Source organism: Pelodiscus sinensis, chromosome 11, assembly GCF_052426305.1.
Source record: "Pelodiscus sinensis isolate ZL-2025 chromosome 11, ASM5242630v1, whole genome shotgun sequence".
NCBI classification, from domain to species: Eukaryota; Metazoa; Chordata; order Testudines; family Trionychidae; genus Pelodiscus; species Pelodiscus sinensis.
The window spans coordinates 42,595,001-42,620,468 of record NC_143062.1 but is presented as its reverse complement, the minus strand read 5'-3'; positions in this window follow the sequence as shown (position 1 = coordinate 42,620,468).

Sequence of the window (25,468 nt, the reverse complement as noted above, 5' to 3'; positions counted from 1 at the left end):
ATTTCTGTCTGCCTTATTCTAGTCCCTAAAGAGTGATAGATGGTGGTCTGTGAAAGATAGCAACCTGCAAACTGTTCACATAAATTGAGCAAGGGTAGAAAAGTGCAAACATTTTTTTCTAGTGGAAGAATAATTATTTCTTAGTTCATGATTCATAATCTGAAAATCAGACTTTTGTTCTGTTGTGCAAATCAGTTACATGGAATTAGAATGCAAAGCAGAGACATGTTTTAGTGTTCAGCCTTTTAAAAATAGAAATGAAAATACCCTGTAAATTGTAGAAAGTTTAAAATGCATTTTAGGTAATTTTAAAATCTAAAGAAATAAAACCATGCATAATAAAAAGCCCACTCTAACTTTTTTTTTTTTTTTTTGGCCAGTTGTAGGACTTACCAGTAAAAATAGCTATTAGGTATTTTGGAAATGCTGAAGGGTCAAGATATTTGTCTGTATTTACATGTTTATACATGATATATGGTTTATTTCACTTTTATATACTATTGCCTTTCCTACTGGGGGTGGTTTTGTCTTAGAATTGTTATAGCTCCTTCTATTTATACTGATCCCTAGCTCTTTTTAAGCTCACAACAAATGGCTTTGACATTTTTGAATTAAAGCTTACATGTCACAAGTCTTTAATCAAATTCACCTTCCTCACCTTTTTATTCCATTATCCTATTTTGCAATGTTTGTGTAGTTTTATGTGGTGTGCCATGATAGCCTTGCTAAAAAAAGTACAGCAACATTTAGAATGGAAAGTTATCACTGGATAATTTAATTAACAGTAAGTGTATCAAAACAAGCTGAAGAAAAATTCTTCCTCTTTTGTCTAAAAAAAATATTCAGTTATGAGTCAAAGGTTTCTCCTTTGTGTGCAGTTTCACATGCTTGGCTCTATTATCTTTAAATCACAAGATGACAATCTTCTCAGGCATGCCAGAGAGTCAACCAAAATCCAACGGTAATAGATAATCCTATCAAATGTCAAGTTACTGAGGAGAAATGGTTTGAAAAATAGGCCAACAGTCCATTATTTGATTTACCTCAAAAGGATGTTCACATTTCCATAGTTTATCTTCAACAGAGTACACTTTTTATGTTTTGCCAAATTGTTTAAAAGCATTTGTTTAAAAAATATACAACTACTTTTCTTGTATATGAGGTATTTTTTTAAAAAAAATTACTACAAATTTCCATAGCTAAGTAGCATATGATGGCTAAAATAAACACATTTTTCCATACTGTGAAAATTACAGGCATCAATGTAACCCAAAGAAGAATGTGTTTACTGATCTGAATTTATAGGGGAAAATTTAAACAAAGTATTACACTAAAAGCTGCTTATCAAGATTTCTTCAGATCTCCCCAAGGCTCTAAAGAGCTATATGTTTCAGCAGCCTTTTAACCTAGTGGCATGTCTAATAAACACACTATATTGTATAAGCAGACTACTTCTTGACCTGTAGAAATACCTCTGCTTCTGAAAGCCACCCAACACATCATAAACATGGACCTACCGGGCAATGTTCCCTCTAATCTTTTCTATCCATGTGCAGATTTCTTTCCATCCATGTGCAGAATAATTTTATGTGCACTGAGACATATGCAGATATGCACCACCAGAAGAAACACTTATGCTAATCAGCATGAGTGGGAATTTATGCTCATCAGCTGGGCAGCACTGGAATCTTTCCTGGGGGGCGCACAAGCGTTCAGCTTACAGAGAACACTGCCACGGGGCTCCGCTAAGAGCTGCTGTGCTGGAATTGTCTTTGTGGTACAGTGCCATACATTTTGAAGAAACCAGGACTTAGCCTCTACTACACAACTCCCCATGTTATAATACACTCAGCAATGCTGTGCTAAAAGTCCCAAGAAATTGTAGCTGTGCCTTTATGCAGAAGCAAAGCCAGCCTTGAAAAAGCTACTAGTCTGCCTCATTTGTAAACAGGAAGTTCTAGCCTGACCCCCTCCAGAGACTTCTTGTACTTTCTCCAGTCTATTCCAATTTTGTGTAGCCAAAGCATCTTTGACACCATCTACATACAAAGAAGAATGGGGAAGAATCATGTGCAGAAACTGCACCGTCCAAGAAAATATTCCCCTTAATTACAGCAAATCATTGTATGCAATGAACAGTTTTACTGTGACACTGCTGATCTTTTGATGTTATTTTGTCACAATAGCAGTTAATTTAGCCTGGCTGTTATTTTTCATATGGAAGGGTTTTAACTTAAGATCCATAATGTGAGTTGGCTCTCTCTCCCTCATATGCACACATAATCTCTCTCTATAGATGGACAAAGTAGAGTAACATACAATGCAGCCTTGAAGCTGCAAAGTTCAAATGTTTGCCATGCTTGAAGATAGCAAAAGGAGTCAAGTGATTGTGTGTTTTGTGCCCTATCAAAAAATAGTTAACGTTAGAATGATAAAAAATAAATAGAATATTTCAGGGATAAGGAAGAGGCGGTATCATAGGCCATGTCTACACTAGGAAACTATTTCAACATTACTAAATTCAGATTAAGAATTCCCGATTTAACAATTTCGAACTAGTGTGTCTTCACTACAGGAAAACATCAAAATTAATCCAAGGCAGGCTCCATTAATGTGGATGCGCTACCTCAGACTCAGAGCCCCAAGAAGCACACTGTGGAGCTGCGGGAGGCCTCTCAGAGGCAAATAAGTTCAAATTAGTGGCACTGGAGCATCCACACTAATGTTATTTTGAAATAACACTTTTAGAATTAGCACTACACCTTGTGAACAGCAGGAGTACAAAGTTCAAATTGCATGGCCCGTAATTTCAAAATAATGGGCTTAGTAGTGACAACTCACTGCTTATAAATTCCAGCTTGGGGGGTTATTTTGGAATAAGGTCCTAGTGTAGACCAGGGCTCTGATATTCTGTATACTATTGAGAGAAGCATGGGGAATAAGCAAGAAGAACTCAAAATGCTAGTTAATAAACAGAAGTATGACACAGTTGGCATCACAGATGTTGGGATAACACACATGACTGGAATACTGGTATAGAGAGTACAGCTTTCTCAGGAAGGACAATTAAAGGGATAAGGGAGGTGGTATTTCTTTATATAATAGAAATGCATATACTTATACCCAGGTTGAGATGGAAATAGGAGACAGATTTGTTGAAATCTCTGGGTAAGGATATAATGGATAAAAAACAAGGATATGACAAAGAAAAGAGAATCATAGAATACTAGGACTGGAAGGGACCTCGAGAGGTCATCGAGTCCAGTTCCCTGCCCTCATGTGTAAACAGAATTGTATTATTGTATAAAATTGAAGACTAATATGATCATTAATTATATTTAATTGCTATGTTGTCATATTAATGAGCCTAATGTTACCTTGTATCTATGTTTGGCTGAGTGTGGCTATATATATATATATATATATATGCATTATTATTATTATTGTAAGAACATTACATTGCTGGCTTATGTACTGATTTGTTTCATTTTAAAATTCAAACTGTAAATGAATATTCATCAACTTAAACTGTTGGCTCGATGAATATTCATAGGAACGGCTGTTGTTTCATGAATATGTAATTAATATGTTCCATGACCAATCATTTTAAACCTATGCAAAAGAGCATCTTGTACAGACCAATCACTTCAAACCAGAGCCCTCATGCATATGCATGAGTCTAACTTATAAAGGCCTGAGCAACGCCCATTTCATGCATTGCGTCGGGGCGTCGGGCTAGGTGTAGGTTAGACTAGTGCATGCATGAGAGGGTGTATGTGTGTGGTCTAGCGTCTTGTCCCAGATCGTATGAGTGAGGTTTAGCATCATCTAAGAGTTAAGCCAAGCGGAAGGCTTGGTCTTATACTCTGATAACCTTACTTCATTAGGCTTAGATTAGACAGTTTAGATTTTAGATAGATTAGAGCCCGTCATCGAGGCTGTCCGTCAGGCAGCGTCGATTACAGCACATCGGCCGTCATCATGTCTATTTGGCGAGTGCATCACGAGTTAGTTAGGGTATTATTTTAGGATAAGTGTAGGATAGCTTAGTTTAGAGTCTAGCGTATATCGCTGTTCCAGCTGCGCCGAAGTGCAGGAACAGGCCGAGGGTCTTCCCGGAAGGGAAACACATCACTCCCAATTCCAGTGCTTCGAGGGACCGTCTGGCTGCTCCTCTTCCGAGGCTTTCAACTAGCCAACGGATCGAGGTCACCAGCATCGGCACCGTCATCCATTGGGGGACTCCTGGCTGTTCCTCTCCCAAGGCATTCAATTAGCCAACGGATTGAGGTCACCAGCAGCACAACCATCGCCTCAGCGCCGTTAGACTCTGGTAAAGTTATTAAGTGTTTGAGGGGACTGCCCCCTTGCTTGTTTGAGATATATGTTATATAATATAGTCTAGTTGTTATAAACCTTATCCAAATTGTTCAGTTTTATCTAAGGGTAAAGAACAAATCCCGGTGATAGATACAGAGTTTGGAGTCACACCTTAATCTTCTTAATAATTTAATTAGGCTAATTGGTTGGTAATTAATATACACAGTCACCCCATCGGGTAACACATGGAAGGACCAAATACTGTCTAGACCATCCCTGATAGACATTTGTCTAACCTACTCTTGAATACCTCCAGAGATGGAGATTCCACAACCTCCCTGGGCAATTTATTCCAGTGTTTGACCACCCTGACAGTTAGGAACTTTTTCCTAAACCTGCTTTGCTGCAGTTTAAGCCCATTGCTTCTTGTTCTATCCTCAGAGGCCAAGATGAACAAGTTTTCTCTCTCCTCCTTATGACACCCTTTTAGATACCTGAAAACTGCTATCACGTCGCCCTTCAATCTTCTCTTTTCTAAAGAAGGATCAAGCTTGTATTAAACAACAAACAAAATCATGCAAGGCACAGAACTTGGCCATGATGGAGGATTTCAACTATCCAGACATCTGTTGGGAAACTAATTCAGCATGGCACAGCTTATCCAATTCAGAAAAGGGTCTGGGGTTCATAATGGATCCTAAGCTAAATATGAGATAATAGTACAACACTGTTGCAAAAAAAGCAAACGGCATCTTGGGATGTATTAGCAAGAATGTTCTAAGTAGGACACGAGAAGTAATTCTCTTTCTAATTCTTCTGCTCTGTTGCATGCTGATTAGGTCTCAACTCAAGTATGGTGTCCAGTTTTGTGCACCACATTTCAGGAAAGTTTTGGACAAACTGGAGAAAGTCCAGAGAAGAGCAACCAAAATGATTTAAGGTCTACAAAAATGACCTATAAAGGAAGATAGAAAAAACTCAATTTGTTTATTCTGGAGAAATCTGAGAGGGGACGGTGTAATAGTTTTCAAGTACATAAATGATTGTTACAAGAAGGAGGGAGAAAATGATTCTTCATTAACCTATGAGGCTAGGACAAGAAGCTTAAATTGCAAAAAGAGTGGTTTAAATTAGACATTAAGAAAAGCTTCTTGTTAAGACCTGGAATAAATTGCCTAAGGAAGTTATAAACTCTTCATCACTGGAGATTTTTAAGAAAAGATCAGACAAACCTCTGTCAGGGATGGTCTAAATAACACTTAGTTTTGCCATGAGTGCAGAGGACTGGAGTTGATGACTTCTCAAGGTCCCTTCCAGTCCTGTGAGTCTATGAATTTTAATATATTCAATTCCAAGGTGTAGCCAAAGCCAGTCACCACCTCTCAGATATATCTGCTATATTCAAGCCTTCATCAGTATAATGAGCAATTTTGGACTCATCTCATTATCACCCTGTTGTTGATGAGGTTGTAAGTACTGCAGCCCTTGTGGTTTCTAGGCTGTTGCCTTTCATTCTTCTCTCTTAGTTGATGTGCTTTGCCATTCGAATGCCAGCAGATTTATTTTAGATTCACAGCAGTTGCTTTAAAAGCCCCTTCTCAGCTCTAGCACACATAGTCACAGAAAGGGATGCAAAATCTTTTGGCTTGAATTCTGTGGAGTGGGTGGGGCCTGAAGCACAGGATGTGAGATGTAGACGATGGACATTTGGCTTCAAAATTAGGCGTCAGCATTAGCCTTTGCAGCATGTAGAATACGTACAACCCTACAACAACCATAAAGAGAGGGACACATCAAGGGGGGCAGCCACAGACACCCATATCTGACTACACCTAAACCAGAGGAAGATCTCTGTTTCAGTCGAAAGCTTGTCTCTCTCACCAACAGAAGTTGGTCCAATAAAAGATGTTACCTCCTCCATCTTGTCTCTCTAAAAGAGCAATGCACATTTACACCTGTTCTAGTCCGTATCTGCAACACCATTCTGATTTGATCCTGGTTTAGATCTCTTTTGCACACTGACTATGGAAGGAGCAAGTCCATAGAGATTCATGCTTTGGGTAGCTAATAGTCCAAATGATAGCCCTATATTGAGCATTCATTGTTCAACACTTAGAAAGGAGGTTGGTTTAAGCCACCTTTGCTCTCCCCTGATCCTGAAGCTGTTCTGCATGGGGCCCGAACACTCCTTTAATGTACACCAGTTGAAACTGATAATTGGGATGCTGATTACCAGGGGCAGATGACCGTTTTGTGGGGCCCAGGGCAGCATAATCTTGCGGGGCCCCCCTTTGCCATGGCGCATGCGCGGTGGCGCCACAGCGCATGCGCGGGGCTTTTTGAAGCGCGGGGCCCGGGGTGGCCGCCCCACTCACCCTGCCGTATATCCGCCCCTGCTGATTACAACTCTGCGCTGCAAGGAGGAAGCCAAAGGGAGCCACTTCTGCACCTCTCTGACACAGGAGCCTCCTTGCTTCATGGGCTGACTTGGGCCACAGGATTTAGTTCACGTTTGTTCACTACACAAAGTTACTGGTAATAATTGGACAGGGTGGCTAAAAGCTACAATGAAACATGCAGTGATTTTGCAGGCTGGCAGTTCAGTGTACTGGCAAGAGCTGCATAGGAAGGCTTAAAGAGCTGACAACACTGGCTAGAGTAAAGGCATAGCACCAGATTAATCCTGGTGGACCTATTCACATTACTACTGGTGCACTCCAGTGATCACTGTGGCTGGGCCCTGTCTAATTACATGACCAAAAAATGTACCAACATTTTGGAGGGACTTTTTTTTTTTAACTAAAGAGCATGGTCCCCAGCTTTAGAAGCAGAATGCAGTGATGGAAATATGATAGGTTGACTAAGCATGAGACTCCCTTATTTCATTTGCAAAAAAAAAAAAAAGTATAATAGGAAGTGAGTTAAGTGACAGCAGAGGCAGAATTGTTACCAAACAGTGCTCTGTCTTTATTTCAACAGAATACACACAGGGCAACTCAAACTGGAGAAGACAGTGAACAGCTGTTCACCAATACCATAATTTTGGAGCTCCAGTACCCCTAGCAAACAAGAGAGTTAAGGATTTTCCTTGAGGCAACATGACAGAAGAGTGAACAAGATTGTGGTCCATGTGCGTTAGTGTTTGAATGCTGGCTGCATTCTCCAATAAAATAACAGATTCTTAACTTTCAAGTGTTAAAATCAAATATAGGTGGCAGGGGCACACGTTATTAACCTTCACCTTGAAATAGAGACCAGCTACCTGACGATGTCTGTATTAACTATGTGGCTTACCAGTCAACCAAGTGAGAAGTTGGTTTGTAAGATTTACTGTTCCCTGTTACTGTAGTGCAAAGCAGATGTCTCCAAAGATGATAAAATAGGGTTCAGAGATCATGTGGCTGGGAATAAACCCTGATTCTGCAAGTTGTAATTAAAATGGCCCATATCCACATTTTGTTTTCTTTATAAACATTTTACAGTGTGTCAGTAGCCAATCTAAATGTTTCACCAGACAAGTACACACTGTACTTCATTTCTTTATCCTAGAGTGCTGGGGAAAACATGCTTGCTGCCAGCTGATATGCTTCTCCATTGGTCTCAAGGACGGATTTGTTCAAATTAACAAATAATCTTACATTCATTTAAAACTTTGGGGGGTTACACTTGTTTTAAAGTTCCATGGACAGTCTCTGCTCTCCATCATACATATGCACCTCTTTCACACACACACACACACACACACACACACACACCCGCCCCCAGTTAATAAGCTTGCATCGCTGAATGCAGAACTTGGTCTATTAATTATGAGATTAACATCTAGGACTGGCCAGAACACAAGAATTCTCCTCCCATTCTCCCCGCCTCCTGCCCCCAAAAGAAAAAAAAAAGATAAAGATATTGAGGTTTCGGAATTTGTTTTCATTGTTCACTAGAACAAAAACAAAACCTTTTAAAATCTTTGGGTGGAAAAAACAGACAGAGGAGAACCCATCCCAAATAGCCCAACGTTAGGTCATTCACCTTGGATGAGGGAGACCAGTCCCTGCTCTACATGATTTTGAACAGGTTCAGTTTCAGCTGTTGTTCTTTGTATAAATGACTAAATATTAGTTAGGCTTGAATGAATGAAAAAATGAGAATTAGTCTATAGCCTCGTGGCTAGTGTGCTGTGAGAAACATTGAATTAGGAAGAACGGGGGCTTGATCCTCATTTTTCTACAATGAGTGCTCTAGACACTAAAACTGGCTTTCCTGGTCTCTCACTGTGATGAAAAATTCCATCCTGCACCTGAGAAACCCTCCCAAAGAAGATCTTGTCAAAATGCAGAAGTTCCTCCTAAAAAAAATCTGTTCCAATTTTCTAACGAAAAATGTTTCATCAGAGAATTTCTGACTACAGGTTGAACCTCTGTAATTTGCTGAACGACATGAGGTCAATATTGTAGTGAGTGGTTCAATTTTTATTTTTGTTTCACTGAGGTGAATAAACAGACTGACGCTTGCAGTGCTGCTTAGTAATGTATGGCTGTATTGATACACTCTATATAAACCTTCGCCTAGCCCAGGCTTATCAGCACTCTTCATAACAAGGTGTTAGTGTGGTTACGCATTATTGTAGGCACAAAGAAATAAGTAGATAAAGCACAAAACCCAGCATTACCAACACTTCCACTGTTTGCTGGGCTCTCCAGAGATATTTAGGGGTAAATGAAAGCTAAATAACATCACAGAACACTGAGGGTATGTCTAGACTACATCCCTCTGTTGCCAAAGGGATGTAAATTAGACATACCGACATTGCAAATGAAGCAGGGATTTAAATCTCTCGTGTTTCATTCGAATAAAAATGGCTGCTGCGTTTTGCTGAGTCAGCAGCCTTGTGTTTTGCTCTGTCAGCAGCATTATGCCTCGTTTTATGAGGCATAATGGATCGGACGACAAAGATTTTCTTTGTCGCCCGATCTCCGTCTTGACAACCTCTTTTTGCCAACAAACTGCTGACTTGGCAAAACGCAGCGGCCATTTTTATTCAAATGAAGCATGGGAGATTTAAATCCCTGCTTCATTTGCAATGTTGGTATGTCTAATTTACATCCCTCTGATGACAGAGGGATGTAGTCTAGACATACACTCAGAGCCAGGATTGGTGGCTGTAAACAAACTGTAGTGGGCCACAGGGAACTTGACCACAGCCACGATAAGTGGACATTCTGCTAACTATAATCATGCTGGACCACAGATGTTGCCAAACCAGAACATGCTGAATTAGAGAGCTTCGACCTGTAGCTCGATTCCAATATAAGGATTTCAGATGCATCTGACATGCACTATTTAAATAAACACTTTCTTAACAGGGATCTAGTCTATTTGGAGCAAAATGCAGGACAATGTAGCACTTTAAAGACTAACAAGATGGTTTATTAGATGATGAGCTTTCGTGGGCCAGACCCACTTCCTCAGATCAAATAGTGGAAGAAAGTAGTCACAACCATATATACCAAAGGATACAATTAAAAAAATGAACAAATATGAAAAGGACAAATCACATTGCAGAACAGAAGAGGGATGCGGGGGGGGGGGAGGGAGGAGGAGGAAGGAAGGTAAGTAGCTGTGAATTGATGATATTAAGGTAGGGAGAGTGGGATGTTTGTGAGTTAATGGTATTAGAGGTGATAATTGCCAATTATCACTTCTAATACCATTAACTCACAAACATCCCACTCTCCCTACCTTAATATCATCAATTCACAGACACTTACCTTCCTTCCTCCTCCTCCCCCTCCCCCGCATCCCCCTTCTGTTCTGCAATGTGATTTGTCCTTTTCATATGTGTTCATTTTTTTTAATTGTATCCTTTGGTATATATGGTTGTGACTATTTTCTTCCACTATTTGATCTGAGGAAGTGGGTCTGGCCCACGAAAGCTCATCATCTAATAAACCATCTTGTTAGTCTTTAAAGTGCTACATTGTCCTGCATTTTGCTTCAGCTACCCCAGACTAACACGGCTACATTTCTATCACTATTCTAGCCTATTTGGGTATGTCTACACTGCCACCCTAGTTCGAACTAGGGTGGCTAATGTAGACATTCGAAGTTGCAAATGAAGCCCTGGAAAAGGGGTTTTTTAGGCTCTCTCTGTTACTATATCTTATTTCTTGACCCTCCTGGCTGGACTTGCATGCTGAATAACCTGTGACCCAATATTTAAAGAGTCCATTTTCCATCCCAAGAAGATGATCCTAATGCAAAACATTTAAAGAGAAAAATATCAGACTAAAAAGTGAAAGGGTATGTCTACATTGCCACCCTAGTTTGAACTTGCGTAGCTAATGTAGGCATTCGAAGTTGCAAATGAAGCCCGGGATTTAAATATCCCGGGCTTCATTTGCATCTTGCCGGGGGATTTAAAAATGGCGGCGCCCGGCAAGATGCAAATGAAGCCTGGGATATTTAAATCCCGGGCTTCATTTGCAACTTTGAATGCCTACATTAGCCACCCTAGTTCAAACTAGGGTAGCAGTGTAGACATACCCTTTCACTTTTTAGTCTGATATTTTTCTCTTTAAATGTTTTGCATTAGGATCATCTTCTTGGGATGGCGAATGGACTTTTTAAATATTGGGTCACAGGTTATTCAGCATGCAAGTCCAGCCAGGAGGGTCAAGAAATAAGATATAGTAACAGAGGGAGCCTAAAAAAAAACCCTTTTCCAGGGCTTCATTGTCAAGATACCAGTGCTATAAGCCCACTTTCTCACTTGCCTTTTGGGAAAGTGTATTTAGACTGCCTGTCTCTCCCACACCAAGGAAGAAATAAATGCATCAAGGCATTGTCATCATTAGAAATTTTGGTGGCCTGCTTTTTGAGAGCCCTTATCCAGGCAGCAAATCATCTAGGTCATTGTTTGGGCAACCTCAAAGCCAGAAAGACTGATTTCACAGCCATTTTTAGCTATGTGTTTGCCAAGGGCACCTACGGATTAGACTGCAGTTGTAATATCAGCCCTTAGAGACCGGTTTGTGGAGGCCCTGAGCTGACATAAAGATAATGCAAAGAAACCAGTCCTCTTGCCTTTGGCTGCTTTGTCAAACTGCCATAGAGACAGCAAGGCTGACTCCTCAGCTCTCTCAGCATATGCCAGCCAAGGCCCACTCCATTTGTTTCTCAAGGCAAAAGCAGCAACAGTAAACCAATTCAATTTGACAGAGTGGTTAAATAAGTGGCACAGATTTTACATGTCACCCCTAACGTTCTTAATCTCAGCTATCCTATAGCAAATGACTGGAGAGGAAGTTCTGCAGCATGTAATGGCAGTATCTTTAGTATCCTACATAGCACATGCCAACTAACCTCACTTTTGATTGGTTAGTTTTTTCACAGGGGCTAGCGCCTATAATTGAAAGCCCTACACCATACACCAAACTAGTGCTACATATCACTGCATTCACTGAAGTGAGGTGTTACTCCATACCTTAAATAAAATCCAGTCTCCAAACCCTGATACATAGCAATGGCAAATATTGAGCTTATTACTTTCCAGTTCTTGTGAAATATCCTTTCACGACGCTCTCTCCCACACCAATGACCTCTCTAGAACAAAAACCGAAACTTGTCAGCATGATTTCCTTATCATGTTACAGCATGTCAAAACTGACAGTGCTTTTCTTTTAATATTATTTCACATAGCTGTTCCCTATCTCCTTGGTATTTAGTGACTCATAATTGTTATGTATGTATCCTCAAAACACCGCCGTATGGCATGGCATTGCTGTTATCCCCATTTTACAGATGGGGAAACTGAAGCATGGAAAGGCTTGTGAAAGTCAGTCAGGGAGTCTGTGGAGGTGCAGAGACATGAAGCTCCAAATCGTCCTTCCCTTCCCCATTGCAGCATACATTTGGCATATAGAATCAACTGGGGAAGCCAGTCACATTCCAGGTCTTTAGGACTTTGAGAAAAAAAGAGAGCAATCAGCTTTCTGGGATTATTGGGGAGCAATACTGTTGCCAGACTCAGGGAGGGTGTTTATGATTGTACCACTGAATCAACTGAAATACTGTCTCAACCCAAAAATGAGACACAGCCCTCATGGTTTCAGTACAGGCCAATTGACAGTCCATGCCACATATCAGGGCTACTCAACTTTGGAAGTCTCAGGGGCTACAGTGATACTCACAGCATATACCAAGGGCTGCAACTTAAGTGTGGTTACATATACATGCAAATATATATGCAAATATCTTCTTTCACACAATGCCCCAGTGCTCCCAGCACCTCCTCCCTGGGGGCTAGAAACACTGAAACCCTGTACCCATCTGTTCCTGCCAGCCCATCTGCTTGCATCTTTCAATGCTCACCCCACCTCAGAGATGCCTTGCCATTGTGGAGCGTGTTTCCAGTGGAGACCGTGTTCAAAGGCTCCCACCCATGGGCCACATGTTGAGCTCTGTGTAAACTCAAGCTGCACCGTGAGCCACAAACAAATGGGCCATGGACCACATGTGGCCCGCAGGCCATGTGTTGAGTAGCCCTGCCATATATGCTCTGTGGAACACTGTTGAAAAACAGAGTGAAAAAAAAGGAAGTTAACATTGTGTTTGAAGATTTTGCATGTCCTTTTGACTCAGGGCATCAAGCAACACTAGACCCAGAAGGTCAGGTTACGGTATGCCAACTTTAAGGAGTTGATGAACCTTAAGTCAAACTTGGTGCTGTCTTTACAGAGCAAGGTTGACAGAATTAAATGCTCCCGTCAGCATCCCTTACTCCTCGTGACTGCCGGAGTAAGACACCCTCAGCGTTTGATTTAGCAGGTATCTACTAGAGCCCCTAAATCAAACCCCAGAAGATTGATCTCTGGTGTGTAGTATAGACATGGCCTAGTGGAGAAACTGTATCCAGGTATAGTTAGCTGTGTGAGGGTAAATAGTTGTATTACAGACTGGTTTTTCAACAGAATCGGAGATACATCTGGGATGCAATCTCTCACTTGTCTCATGACAAAGCTGTTTGAGGCCAAAGCGGAAGGTGTTAAATTTAAACGTTCGTCTTCAGAGCATGCAGACCATATTACTTGGCTTAGAGAAACAAAATGAACAATTAGCTAATGCTGGAAGAGTTGTGAAAACTGCAGACTCTATGGGATTTACTGCAGACTCTATGGGACTTACAATCAATGGTGGTAAAACTAAAGATGTGCATGCTTCCTATAAAAAACAGGGACAAATGACCTGCTGATGCTGGCATACATGTGGCAATGTCACAGAATGTGAGACTAGTTATCTATCTGGGAAGTCAGTTGACAGCAGGAGGCTCTGTAACAGAAGAAGGCACATGTCGAATTAGTCTTGCATCAATGGCATTGCAGCATCTTCAAAGGCATCTGTTTGGACAGCAAGATGTTTGTGTGACAACTAAGATATGAATGTTCAATGCAGTAGTGGTGACAACCATTATATGGAGCAGAAATGTGGCTGTTAAAAACAGCTGTGGAGAAGACACTAAATAGCTTTTAGTGTCAACGGTACAGCATACTCTGAACATTTATTGGTTCTATTTAGTCACAAACGGGGAGAGAAATTAACACAGCAAGATGCCATCTTACACCAATTGAGAAGGAGACAATGGTACTGACGGAAGTCGTGGCAAAAAGAGACAGAGGAAGGAGGAGTTTGAAAAGCTGAGTTTGATGGGTGTAACAAGGAGGAGTGGGGAAATTGTTCTCCTTGGCCTCTGATGATAGGACAAGAAGCAATGGGCTTAAACTGTAGCAAGGGAGGTTTAGGTTGGAGACTAGGAAACACTTCCTAATGGTCAGGGTGGTTAAACACTGGCATAAACTGCCTAGGGAGGCTGTGAAATCTCCATCACTGGAGATATTTAAGAGCAGGTTAGACAAACATTTATCAGGGATCATATAGGTGGTGCTTGATCCTGCTGTGAGGACATAGGACTGGACTTGATGATCTCTCAAGGTCCCTTCCATTTCCTTCCTCCCCTCCCCCCCCCCGCATCCCCCTCCTGTTCTGAAATGTGATTTGTCCTTTTCATATGTGTTCATTTTTTTTAATTGTATCCTTTGGTATATATGGTTGTGACTATTTTCTTCCACTATTTGATCTGAGGAAGTGGGTCTGGCCCACGAAAGCTCATCATCTAATAAACCATCTTGTTAGTCTTTAAAGTGCTACATTGTCCTGCATTTTCCTTCCATTTCAATTATTCTATGATTCTATGGACATAGAACATGAAGATGACCACAAATGAGATAGGAAGATGCAATTTTGAAGGCTTTAAGAAGCCTGAATCCACCCATACTGGTACTTGCCCAAGGAAAAAGACTTGCAAGGGACTGTTCAAGATGGAAACCCATTCTATACACCACCATGGCTACCTTCATAGCCACATGAGAATCTTCTGCAGCTGTATACCACACAGGTATTCTGCTGAAAAGATGTAGTCAGGACATTTACTGTACATGGATTACAGGGAAATGATCATTAGTAGAAATGATCCATTGCATCCTGTTCGTGCTGCTGATGGTGCTATTACATTTTCATGGCTTAATGAAGATGAACCCAGCATTCAATGCATTAGGGCTATATATGGTGTTCTTTGTGGTAAAGCGGCTTAGAAATGAAATTGTTACAAAGATTAACCATAAAAGAGTAAGATGCGGGATTGTGAGCCATACTTGTGGAAGAAGGAGATTTGTTCTATTATTGCTAGGAATCTGAGACAATGACAGTAGGGAATCAACTAATAGTGAACAATAGATGTCTTTGCAATAGTTTTCTAAAAAGAACGCATTGTGTGCATAACTGATATTGCAAAATAAGTTGTTGTTGTTGTTAGTGGTGGTTTTTAAATGTTTGCACTGGAGAAAGTGATGACAGACAATTCATCAGAGTGCAAACAAAGTCACCATCAAGGCATGGTGCCCAAAATAGTATGTTTTAGGAGGAACTTCTGTACGAAGTTATGCATGACTGCTCTATTGCCAGAATTCCTTTCTGGGTGCATTTCCTAAATGATACAACAGACTCTAAGGGTGTGACTAGACTACATGCCTCCGTCGATGGAGGCATGTAGATTAGACAGATAGGCAAAGGAAAATGAAGCCGCGATTTAAATAATCGCGGCTTCATTTAAATTTACATGGCTGCGGCGCTGAGCCGACAAACAGCTGATTAGCTGTTTGTCAGCTCAGTGTGCTAGTCTGGACGCTCCGCGCTGACCTGAAAGCCTTTTATCGACATCCCCCTTATGCCTCATAGGATGAGGTTTACAGGGGATGTCAATAAAAGGCTTTCATTTCGACAGGGGAGCGTCCAGACTAGCGTGCGGAGCCAACAAACAGCTAATCAGCTGTTTGTCGGCTCAGCACGGCAGCCATGTAAATTTAAATGAAGCCAAGATTATTTAAATCGCGGCTTCATTTCCCTTTGCCAAACAAACAAATCTACATGGCTCCGTCGACGGAGCCATGTAGTTTAGACGTACCCTAAATGTTATTCAAATGAGAAAGCCAGATTCTGCCACTTGGATACCATATATCAAAGCAGGATATCTCTCACTGTTACCTATTCCCAGTATATATAAGAACTGAATCTGTTACCTATTCCCAAGATCTATACACACTGAATTGCTCCTGAAATGGTCTTTGTTAAGGGTATTTCATTCTGTTGTTCTCACTTTATTACCCCTTACAGTTTGTTGATAGCTTGTCCTCTTCTTGTTAACTAGCCAATTAGCCCGACATAAGACAGGATTTTCAGGTCCCTCCTCCACGTGGGTCTTCTCTCCTGAGCCTCCGGTCTCTCACTCCGTTTCTCTCTCTCTCTCTCTCTCTCCTCCTCCTACTGCCTCCCCCTCGCTCTCTCTCAGCTCTCCTCAGCCTCTTGCCTCTCTCTCTCTCTCCTCCTCTCACTCCTGCCTCTCATTTGGAGGACCGCGGAGCCCAAATGGTCATTTGGGCTCCACACTTCCTGTGCTGCATGGGGAGCATGGAGCCCAAACGGTCGCTTGTGCCACTTGCTCCCATGCAGCAGCCTGGCTAAGCGGCGCAGAAGTCAGCCGAGCTCCACGGTGGGAGGCAAATGGGGCGGGGCGGTGATGTTCATGGCCAGGGGGCGGGGCCTGGAGCGGCTGTCACACCATGTGTCACCGCCCCACCCCCCTTTGCCTCCTGCTGTGGCGCTCGGCTGATTTCTGAGCTGCTCAGCCAGGCTGCCGCGGGAGAGCAAGTGGCTGTTTGGGCTCCCCCGTGGCAGCCCGGCTGAGCGGCGCAGAAGTCAGCCAAGCACCATGGCAGGAGGTGAAGGGGGGCGGGGCAGTGACATACACGGCCAGGTCCCACCTCCTGGCCATGTACGTCACCGCCCCACCCACCCTCCCCCTCCCGCCATGGCACTCGGCTGACTTCTGCACTGCTCAGCCGGGCCACCGCGAGGGAGCAAGTGGCTCAAGCAGCCGTTTGGGCCCCGCATTCCCCATGCAGCACGGGCCACCCCCAGGGAACAGCCGACATTTAAGCAACAGCACCGCCCAGAGGGAACAGCCAGCATTTCAGGCAACAGCGCCACCCAGAGGGAACAGCCAGCATTTCAGACTCTCAGACATTGGGCTACTATATATATATGGTAATGATTATTTTTCAAAGTTTTCCTCCACTTCCAAAAGATGATTTTTTCTAATTGAAGTTCCATGATATCTGTCTTCTCTGTGCTGTAACAGACATAAATCGCACATCTAAGTTAATCAAATGGTTTTTAGTCTCAACACAAAACGATTACCAAAATTTGCCCTGAGGTGCCAGGTGTTGATGGGTGTAGATGCTCTAAATTTTAAAATGTGGATATTCTATTTGCTTATACTCTGGTTATCTAATACATATTTTAAAGAGTTTGTCTGTTTGATCAAGAACTCCTCCTGAAATGGTAAGAACTAGGACCATCAAATTCAGTATGCAGCTTCCTCTTATCATAACTTGAAGCAACATATGGGTTTAGTTGTGACAGGAAAATGGGATGTGCCTGGAATGGAACCAAAGAGAAAAGAGGCAAAATCATCAGATCAAGTAAAGTCCTCAAAATTGACATAATTGAGTGAATGCTGAAAAAGACAGAACAAAGATGAGCCAGAAAAATAGGATGAACCTGGAATAGGATTGCTTCTCAATAAACCTTACGGAAAAGAGATAAAACAGAGAAATTTGGAATAATTCTCTGTTGTGGCACAACTAAACTCAATGCTTTGGGGTTGAAAATTAGAAGAAAATGTTATTGAATACCAAATTGACCATAACCCTTTTTGTTAAAACATTGAAAATGATAAGTGTTTATAGGGATGAAGAAAAAATACACTTGATGAAATTGCCATTTTTAAAAATGGACTTAAAATAACAATGTATTTTTAAACAATACAAACATTTAAATAAAGCATGTACATTTTCCCATTATTTAAAAAATTAATTGAGTTACGAACTCGATCAATGCTGAGTAAATCTGCTAGTTTAACATATTTCTTTTGCCTTATTTTGCTTGGAACTTCAGTAGTTGTGTCTGTCTTAGGCCACTTCTAGACTACGGAGAAGATTGATGTTATGGCAGTCAATCTTCTAGCGTTCAGTTTAGTGGATCTAGTAAAGACCTGCTAAATCAAAAGCTGAGGGTACCCCCATCAGCACCAGAACTCCTACTTCTCACAAGGAGTAAGGGAAGTTAACGGGAGCATTTTTCCCATCAACCTCCCACTGAGAGGATGGTGCCATAGCTCAGCTTAAGGTATGTTGACTCCAGCTACATTTTTTTACTTAGCAGGAACTGTATACCTTACGTAGACCTTCAGCTGTGGTGTAGACCTGGCCTAAGGCATTTGTATTCTGTTGAGAAAAACTGTATTTCTTTTACCTCAGGATCTCACATTCAATGTTCTTGTAGACCTGGGGTGAAATACTGGATCCCTGAAGTCAACGGGTCAAACTTCATTTGCCCTCAGTGAGGCCAGGATTTCATCCTTGATTTCCCTTGACACTTTCTCCTTTTTTCTGTCTACTAATGGGCAACAGCAAAGCCACTGCCTCTTGTTACTTAGGAGCCTGATTCTACAGGGTACTGAATTCCTGACAGAAAGTCCTTAGCACCTTGCAAAATCAAATCTTATTTCAGCATTACAATGCCCAAGTCAACAGGGACTTTTTTCCTGAATGAAAGAATTTATTTCTTAAGCTCTTTCTTTGGTCATATCACCCTACACTGCTTTAGTTTCTGTTTCTTCCAGACACACCATCATCTATTCCAGACCAATTGAGATTACTGTAAATCAAGAGCATTAACAGAGAGTAACTATCCAACATTTTAAAAACTTCAGAGGGGTAGCCGAGTTAGTCTGTAACTGGAAAAACTTAGAAAATAACGAATAGTCTGGCAGCACCTTAAAGACTAACAAAACTTCTGAAGAAGTGGGTTGTACCCACGAAAGCTCATGACACCATCTACATGTTTTGTTCGTCTTTAAGATGCTGCTAGACTATTCATTGTTTTTAAGTTTTTCCAACATTTTAAAGTGCTATGAAGCAGAAGAAAAATGGTGTCTGTTTTGAAGCTAATCATTCTTCAGGGAATAAATCTTTGGCAAACAAGGTTTAATCTTACTAAAAATTACCCAACTCCAAAGCAAAGACCCCTAAACTTTTCACTAAACAAATTAATAAAACCTGTGGCTTTCTTTATTTTTTTCCTATTTAAAAATATTTTTTAATATTCTTTCCATGATGGTGTCTGTGTGATAGTTGGAGATAAAACAAGACAGATGTACTGACCATGGTTACCAAGGGAGCAGTTTCCTTAGCAATGGCAAAGCAGTCGTCAAAGCAGCCAATGTTCCTTCTCTTTCTGATATGTCTTGTTTTTACTAGTTTGGATAGCATAAACACCCTCCCCGAATTTCCTAAAGCAAGCAAATGAGAGAAAGGTGGGGGAGGGGTTATTTTGGGGGGTCAGATGCTGATAGGGGCTTTGGTTCAAAAGCCACTGAACTTTGGGGCTGTGTTTGGTTTTACCAATAGTCAGTTTCTAAACAAAGTGAAAATTATCAAAAAGTAATCAACATCCACAACTGACAAGAGACTGCAGCCATTCCAAAAGCCATTCCTTTCCACATATCTTTGGGAGTCAGAAGGAAAGATGGCAGCTAGAAGAAGTTCTACAAATAAGTGATGGAAATGTCCAAAAGAAATGAATACGTTCAAACAAGGTCTAATTCTGAGCAGTAATTTATGCTACAAGTAGTTTCATTTCCAACTCTATATGGACACTTTGGGAATCGGAGGAGATGAATTTGGAGCCATTAAGAGTCATGAGAAGATCCGTGAGCCAACCTGCCAGTAAAGGGTAGGATGACCAAGGACAACTAAGAAGAAAGTTTTCAGTGGCTGGTTCATCCCCATTTTGCTCTTGTATGGCACTTGCTGCCAACTAATATGCTCCCAGGCAAGCTGAGTGTCTCATTATGTCTGCTCTTCGGCAAAGCTTAATTCAGGATGTGGATTGATGGCAAGCAGGACAGATAGATCCACACTTTGCACTCATGGTGCCAACCCTACAAAGAAGTCTGTGTCCAAGAGCATACTAGGGAGCAGGAGTGCTCATATTGGCAACCTCCCCATAATCAGGTTACCCATGTGACACACAGAAGGAGTTAATTCATTATGTATCAGGAGGCACTGAGATCTAGTAGCTAAGGCATTAGCTTCAGATTCAGGAGGCTAATTTTCTATTCTAGGCTTAACGTGCTGAGTGACCTGGTTCAAGCTACATCCAGCATTCCATGACTCAGTTTTTCCATCTGTAAAATGGGTATAATGCTATTTACCTTCTTTGTGAAGCACTTTGAGAACGACTGATGAGAAGCACCGTATTTACTGCCACACCGAGAAGCTATTAATCTTGAGACGAATCATATTGTTACATTGTATACTTTATATTGTATCCTTTATGTTGTATTCTTTATATACTTTCCCATTCTTTTATATTGTATCCTTTTAAAAATAATCAAATTCTAATAAAAAGGAGCAAATCATATTAAAAACCCTACTCTGTAATTTGCAAGCAAATGCCACCGTGAAGTTCAATTGTGGTCAATGGGATCATATAAGAGATCTGGCCCATATGATGAGGATCAGAGTTTAAAAGCCAAATATTGCTCTTCTGTGTCCATGCTAATGATTGCCAATTAAGTTATTCTGTATTAAAAGATCAACATTTCAAACTACAGATATTTTCAAAAGTTTCAGTGGGGTAACCATGTTAGTTTGTAACTGAAAAAACTTCAGCAAATAGTCCTGCAGCACCTTAAAGACTAACAAAACATGTAGATGGTATCCTGAGCTTTAGTGGGCACAACCCACTGCTTCAGATTACTGGAGGAAAGGGGTCCAGGTTGCAAATAAAAGAAAGAGAGGGGAAAGAGTTAGCCCATTACCATGAAGCAGGATAAAAATAGACATTAAAAAATCATCTGTTAAAAGCTAGACACTTTTTTTGAAAAGTGACCTTGATGTAAGCTTGTATAATCTATTATAGTGTCAAATATGAGCAGAATATTTTGAGAAATATCCATTGCTCTAGAAACTACAACTTGCTGGATATCTTTTATATTAATCCCTTATGTTGATACAGCCCATCTTGCTGACGTTACCATTGTAATATGTTATTATTTTAAGTGTGCTTACTAAAACAGAAATATTTACCAGCCAACACCATGTACGAATTTCTTGATAATTCAGCTATCTGTAAAGAAGTAAGTATTCTTCTGTTTCAACCTGCAGCTAGACCTTGTGCATTTTAATTTTCCAGTACATCCGCTATTAACTCCCTACCACAAATATGGACGTCTTTTGTTCAGGTTGACTGAAATTTAATTAGACAATGATAAAGAGGAGGAAAAGTGCAGCATATTTGTGTGTGGGATTGTTGATTACTAAGAGTGGTGACTGCTTTCTGTAATACAAAGCTCAGTGCTATAGGGTAGGTTATAGAGTACATCTCTTTTCTTCCTAAGGGCATTCATTGCATGACTATAATATCTATGATGCACTACTTGAGGCAAAGTTGGGAGAGTATCTTCATCTTTGTTTACAAACACTTCTAGCTGTAATCTGACAATCTGGACAGGCATACGCTGAAAGAAGAGCACTAGGTAAAAGTAAAACTATTGTTGGCCTTTGATATATGACTTGTGTGCCCTTGCTTACAGCACCATTGCAAGGGGAGAGAAAGGGTAGGAAGTGTAGTGCTATCCATGAACGTTGAAGGCAAATCTGTCTTTTATTTGCATTACTAGCAGTGAGTATGAAAGTAAGTGTGTTTTCTCGGCAATTTTCTCGGTTCCTTTTGGAGGCAATTACCCATGCCCAAAATGTTACTGTTCTGCAGAATTTTAGGGGGATGGTTACTTTCTGCATCAAATAATGGGGATACAGTAAAAGGCAATTTTATGCACACAGCATGTAATGAGAGGAAATAGTGACCATTCATGAGATGTTGCCTCTCTGTGGAGGAGACTTGGTGTGGGAGAAAGTTAGCAAGAAAAATGTCTAATTTCTGCTTACTGTACACAGTCCTCCACAAAGTCTTCTCAGAGATTTAGCAGACAAAGCTAGAAGAGAAAAGGGCAAGCAAGAAGTTTGTGGATCTAGGTCAGGGCTGCTCAACATGTGACCTGTTTGTGGGTTTGGGATTACCCAGGGCTCAACACGTGGACCACAGGTGGGATACTTTGAACACGGCCTGCCCTGGGAACATGCTCCACAACGGTGAGGCATCTCCCAGGCGGGGTGAGCATTGCAAGACACAAGTGGATGGGCTGGCTGGAACAGACGGGTTCACGGTGTTGGCATTTCTAGCCCCCAGGGAGGAGGTGCCGGGAGCGCCAGGGCATTGTGGGAAGTGCTTTGTATTCATGCCCGTCCATGTGAAAGCAGCTATTTGCATATATATGCAACCACACTTAAGTTGCGGCCCTTGGCATGTGCTGTATCATTGTGGCCCCTGGGGCTTCCAAAATTGAGCAGCCCTGATCTGGCTAATGGTGGATGAGGATAAAGGAACAGATTAACTAAGATTTTAGAATACTGTACCTCGAATGAGAAAGGAGCATATGATTTGAAGCAATTTGCACGCACACAGTATGGGAAAGAAGTAGCCAGAATTCTAAGCAATGTATAGGAGCCATAGCAATATGAATAAAAGCCAAGAGCACCCCCAGAAAAGTGTACTTGAACCCACCTCATGATCTCCCAGCCAAAAAGAACAGAAGCCAGCTGATGTGATACATGCAGTGCTAGGAGAGCACAAGCATTATAGGGCCAGAAATAAGCAGACATCTCTCCAGCCAAGATCCCTTTGGACTGCCTGTATGCCTTGATTCAGAAAATCATGTAAGCATATGCTTAAGTCCAACCCTATTGAACTAAGCATTGATACTCATGTTTGTTTAAATCAACAGCACATAAGTGTGTGCGTAAGTGCTTTGCTCAACCGCATCACCAAAACATTCCAAAATGTAATTGTCCTGCTCATGTGGCCAGCTACAGGATTCAAGCTTAATTTTGGAAAGGACAACGCAGTGATAATCTCAAGATGAAGCTGGTCATGTCCACACTTGGGTGGCACAGGTGGTAGAGAATAAAGCAAGTTTCGGGGACAGGCTGTGTGAGAACAAACGAAACTGAAGTAATGAGACTCAAAGGAAAATTGAGGTCACTTGTAGTCATCCTTGTACAGGCTGAACTTGTCTGGTCTGGCACCCTTGGGACCTGACTGCTGCCAAGCCAGAGAATTTCCTGAACCACAGGAGGTCAGTATTGTTTAGCAGCATTACCAACACTTCCACTACTTACTGGGCTCTGAGAAGACATGAAAGGGTAAGTTAGAGCTAAATAACAGCACAGAACCATTGAGAGCTAGCACTGGTGGCTGTAAACAAACTTTATGGGACTTGTGAAACTTGGCCACACCCATGATAAGTGGACATCCAGCTAACTAAAATCATGCCTGACCACGGGTGTTGCTGGACCTGAGCATGCCGGAGAAGAGAGGTTCAACCTGTAGTGATGATTTTTAGGTATGAAGTTTCAACTGCACAAAAATAGGGATATAATCCTGACACCCACCTACCTCCACATATAGTCAACAAGAGTTTTGCCATTGACTTCAATGGGACCTGGATTTTATCGTATATACAAGGCAACCGGGGGCTTTTGATTTATTATTCCTGGCCTATTGGAATATGGAATATTTTGCACTCTCCTTTGAGCATCATTAACATCTCAAAATATCCTTCAGTAAATCAGCCTTAATATTGGAAAGCCTGAGAGGAAAACACAAAATGAACATCTTCATCTGGAAAGTTCTGTGACCAACCATCTTTACCTAGTATCTTGGAAATGGCGTGTCTGCGCCCTGCTTTAAACTTTGCAGGGTATATTTCCTCCTATCCATCCTGAGAAAATGAGTCAAGAGGACTCCTCTTTGTGGTCAGACAGTGAGGAAATCAAATGATATAGACAGTGAGTCAAAGAGAACAAGGTGTCAGAGCCATGGTCAAGGATACGGACAAGAAAACTGTTTTTAGCAGAGGGCCAGGATGGTCTGAGACCCACGCAGAGAACATCACAGAAGGAGAGGGGGAAGATGAGCAAAATGTCAGGAAATGTGGTTGTTAGGATCAGTTTACTGAAATGTTAAAGAGGAATAAGTAACAGGATGTGGCCAGAGCCTAGATGTAGAAGGGAGAATGAGAGAGAAGTTGAAGAACCCCAGATCTTAGGGAAAGGAGAGTGTTATTTACCGTTATGGGAACTGAGGTAGGGGAGATGGTATGAGAAGAGAAAAGTATTAGCTTGGTTTCATCTCCTGTTGAATTGAGATGCTGATGCACCATCAAAGATGAATTGACTGTAACACACTTTTCCTTGCCTACGGCAAGATTAACACGCAGGAGCCAGAACCAGAGTGGAGAGGTGTATCTGAGTCTCCAGTAGGCAGGTGAAGATTAAATTCATGTGATTAGATGAGACCCCCCCACCCCCGCATGAAGGGTGAAGAGAAGAGAGCAGCATGGCTAAAGAGCCCTCCGAGAGGGAAGGCGGAGGGAGGAACGGAAAAGCAGGCAGACAAGCTTGAGTGGTAGGAGGGCACAGTGACAGTGGTCAAGGGAGAGCAGGGTGGAAGAAAGAAAGGAAGTTACAGGGGGGAAAGGGGCAGGATGATGAGACTGGACTAATCCCATGAGACTAGAGAGCAGCTTGGTGGAGTAGAAAGAACAGAAGCCAGATGGAGTGGAAGTACATACACCATTCGTAGACATCTCTCTCAGGGCTGACTTAACCAAACAAACAACATAGCTACATCAGTGTAACCTCTTAGTGAAGACACAAGTGTACTAATGAACATAAAATAATTTTTTGAAAAAATGTACTGAAATAAACAATTCAAGCCCTTTTGTATCAATATAATTGCATCCATGCGAAGGACTGCATTGATTTAACTATGCTGGTTTGTAAAGTCAGGACAAAATTGAGTGTACACCAGCCCTTGGGGCAAAGGGGAGAAATGGCATTTTGACCAGTGTTCAAAAGGAGATAGATAGATAGATAGATAGATAGATAGATAGATAGATAGATAGATAGATAGATAGATAGATAGATAGATAGATAGATAGATAGATAGATAGATAGAAACACTGATTAAAATAATGTATATTATTTACTAGTGTTAGATGCTTGTTTATGCTTGTGAAATTCAATAATAGCTTTGATTTTCAAATTACGCCATAAGTAATACTTACTTGTAGACATACCATAGCAATATTCAGCCTCACTAATTTTGCAAGTTTGAAAATAGAATTGAAAACAGTTGAAACATTAAAAAGAGCTCAAATTGTCAATTTTGGGTGATTTAGCAGTGTGGTTTCCATTAAAAACAATGGGAGTCACACAGCTCAGTCAACTCCCATTGCTTCAAAAATGAAACCAAAAGGTGTACAAATCAGCTACTGTGCAGTGACTGGAGCTTTTTTTTTTTTTTTCAGTTGAAGTGCTGAGAGGATTGCACCATTTATGGGGCCTGGCCACTC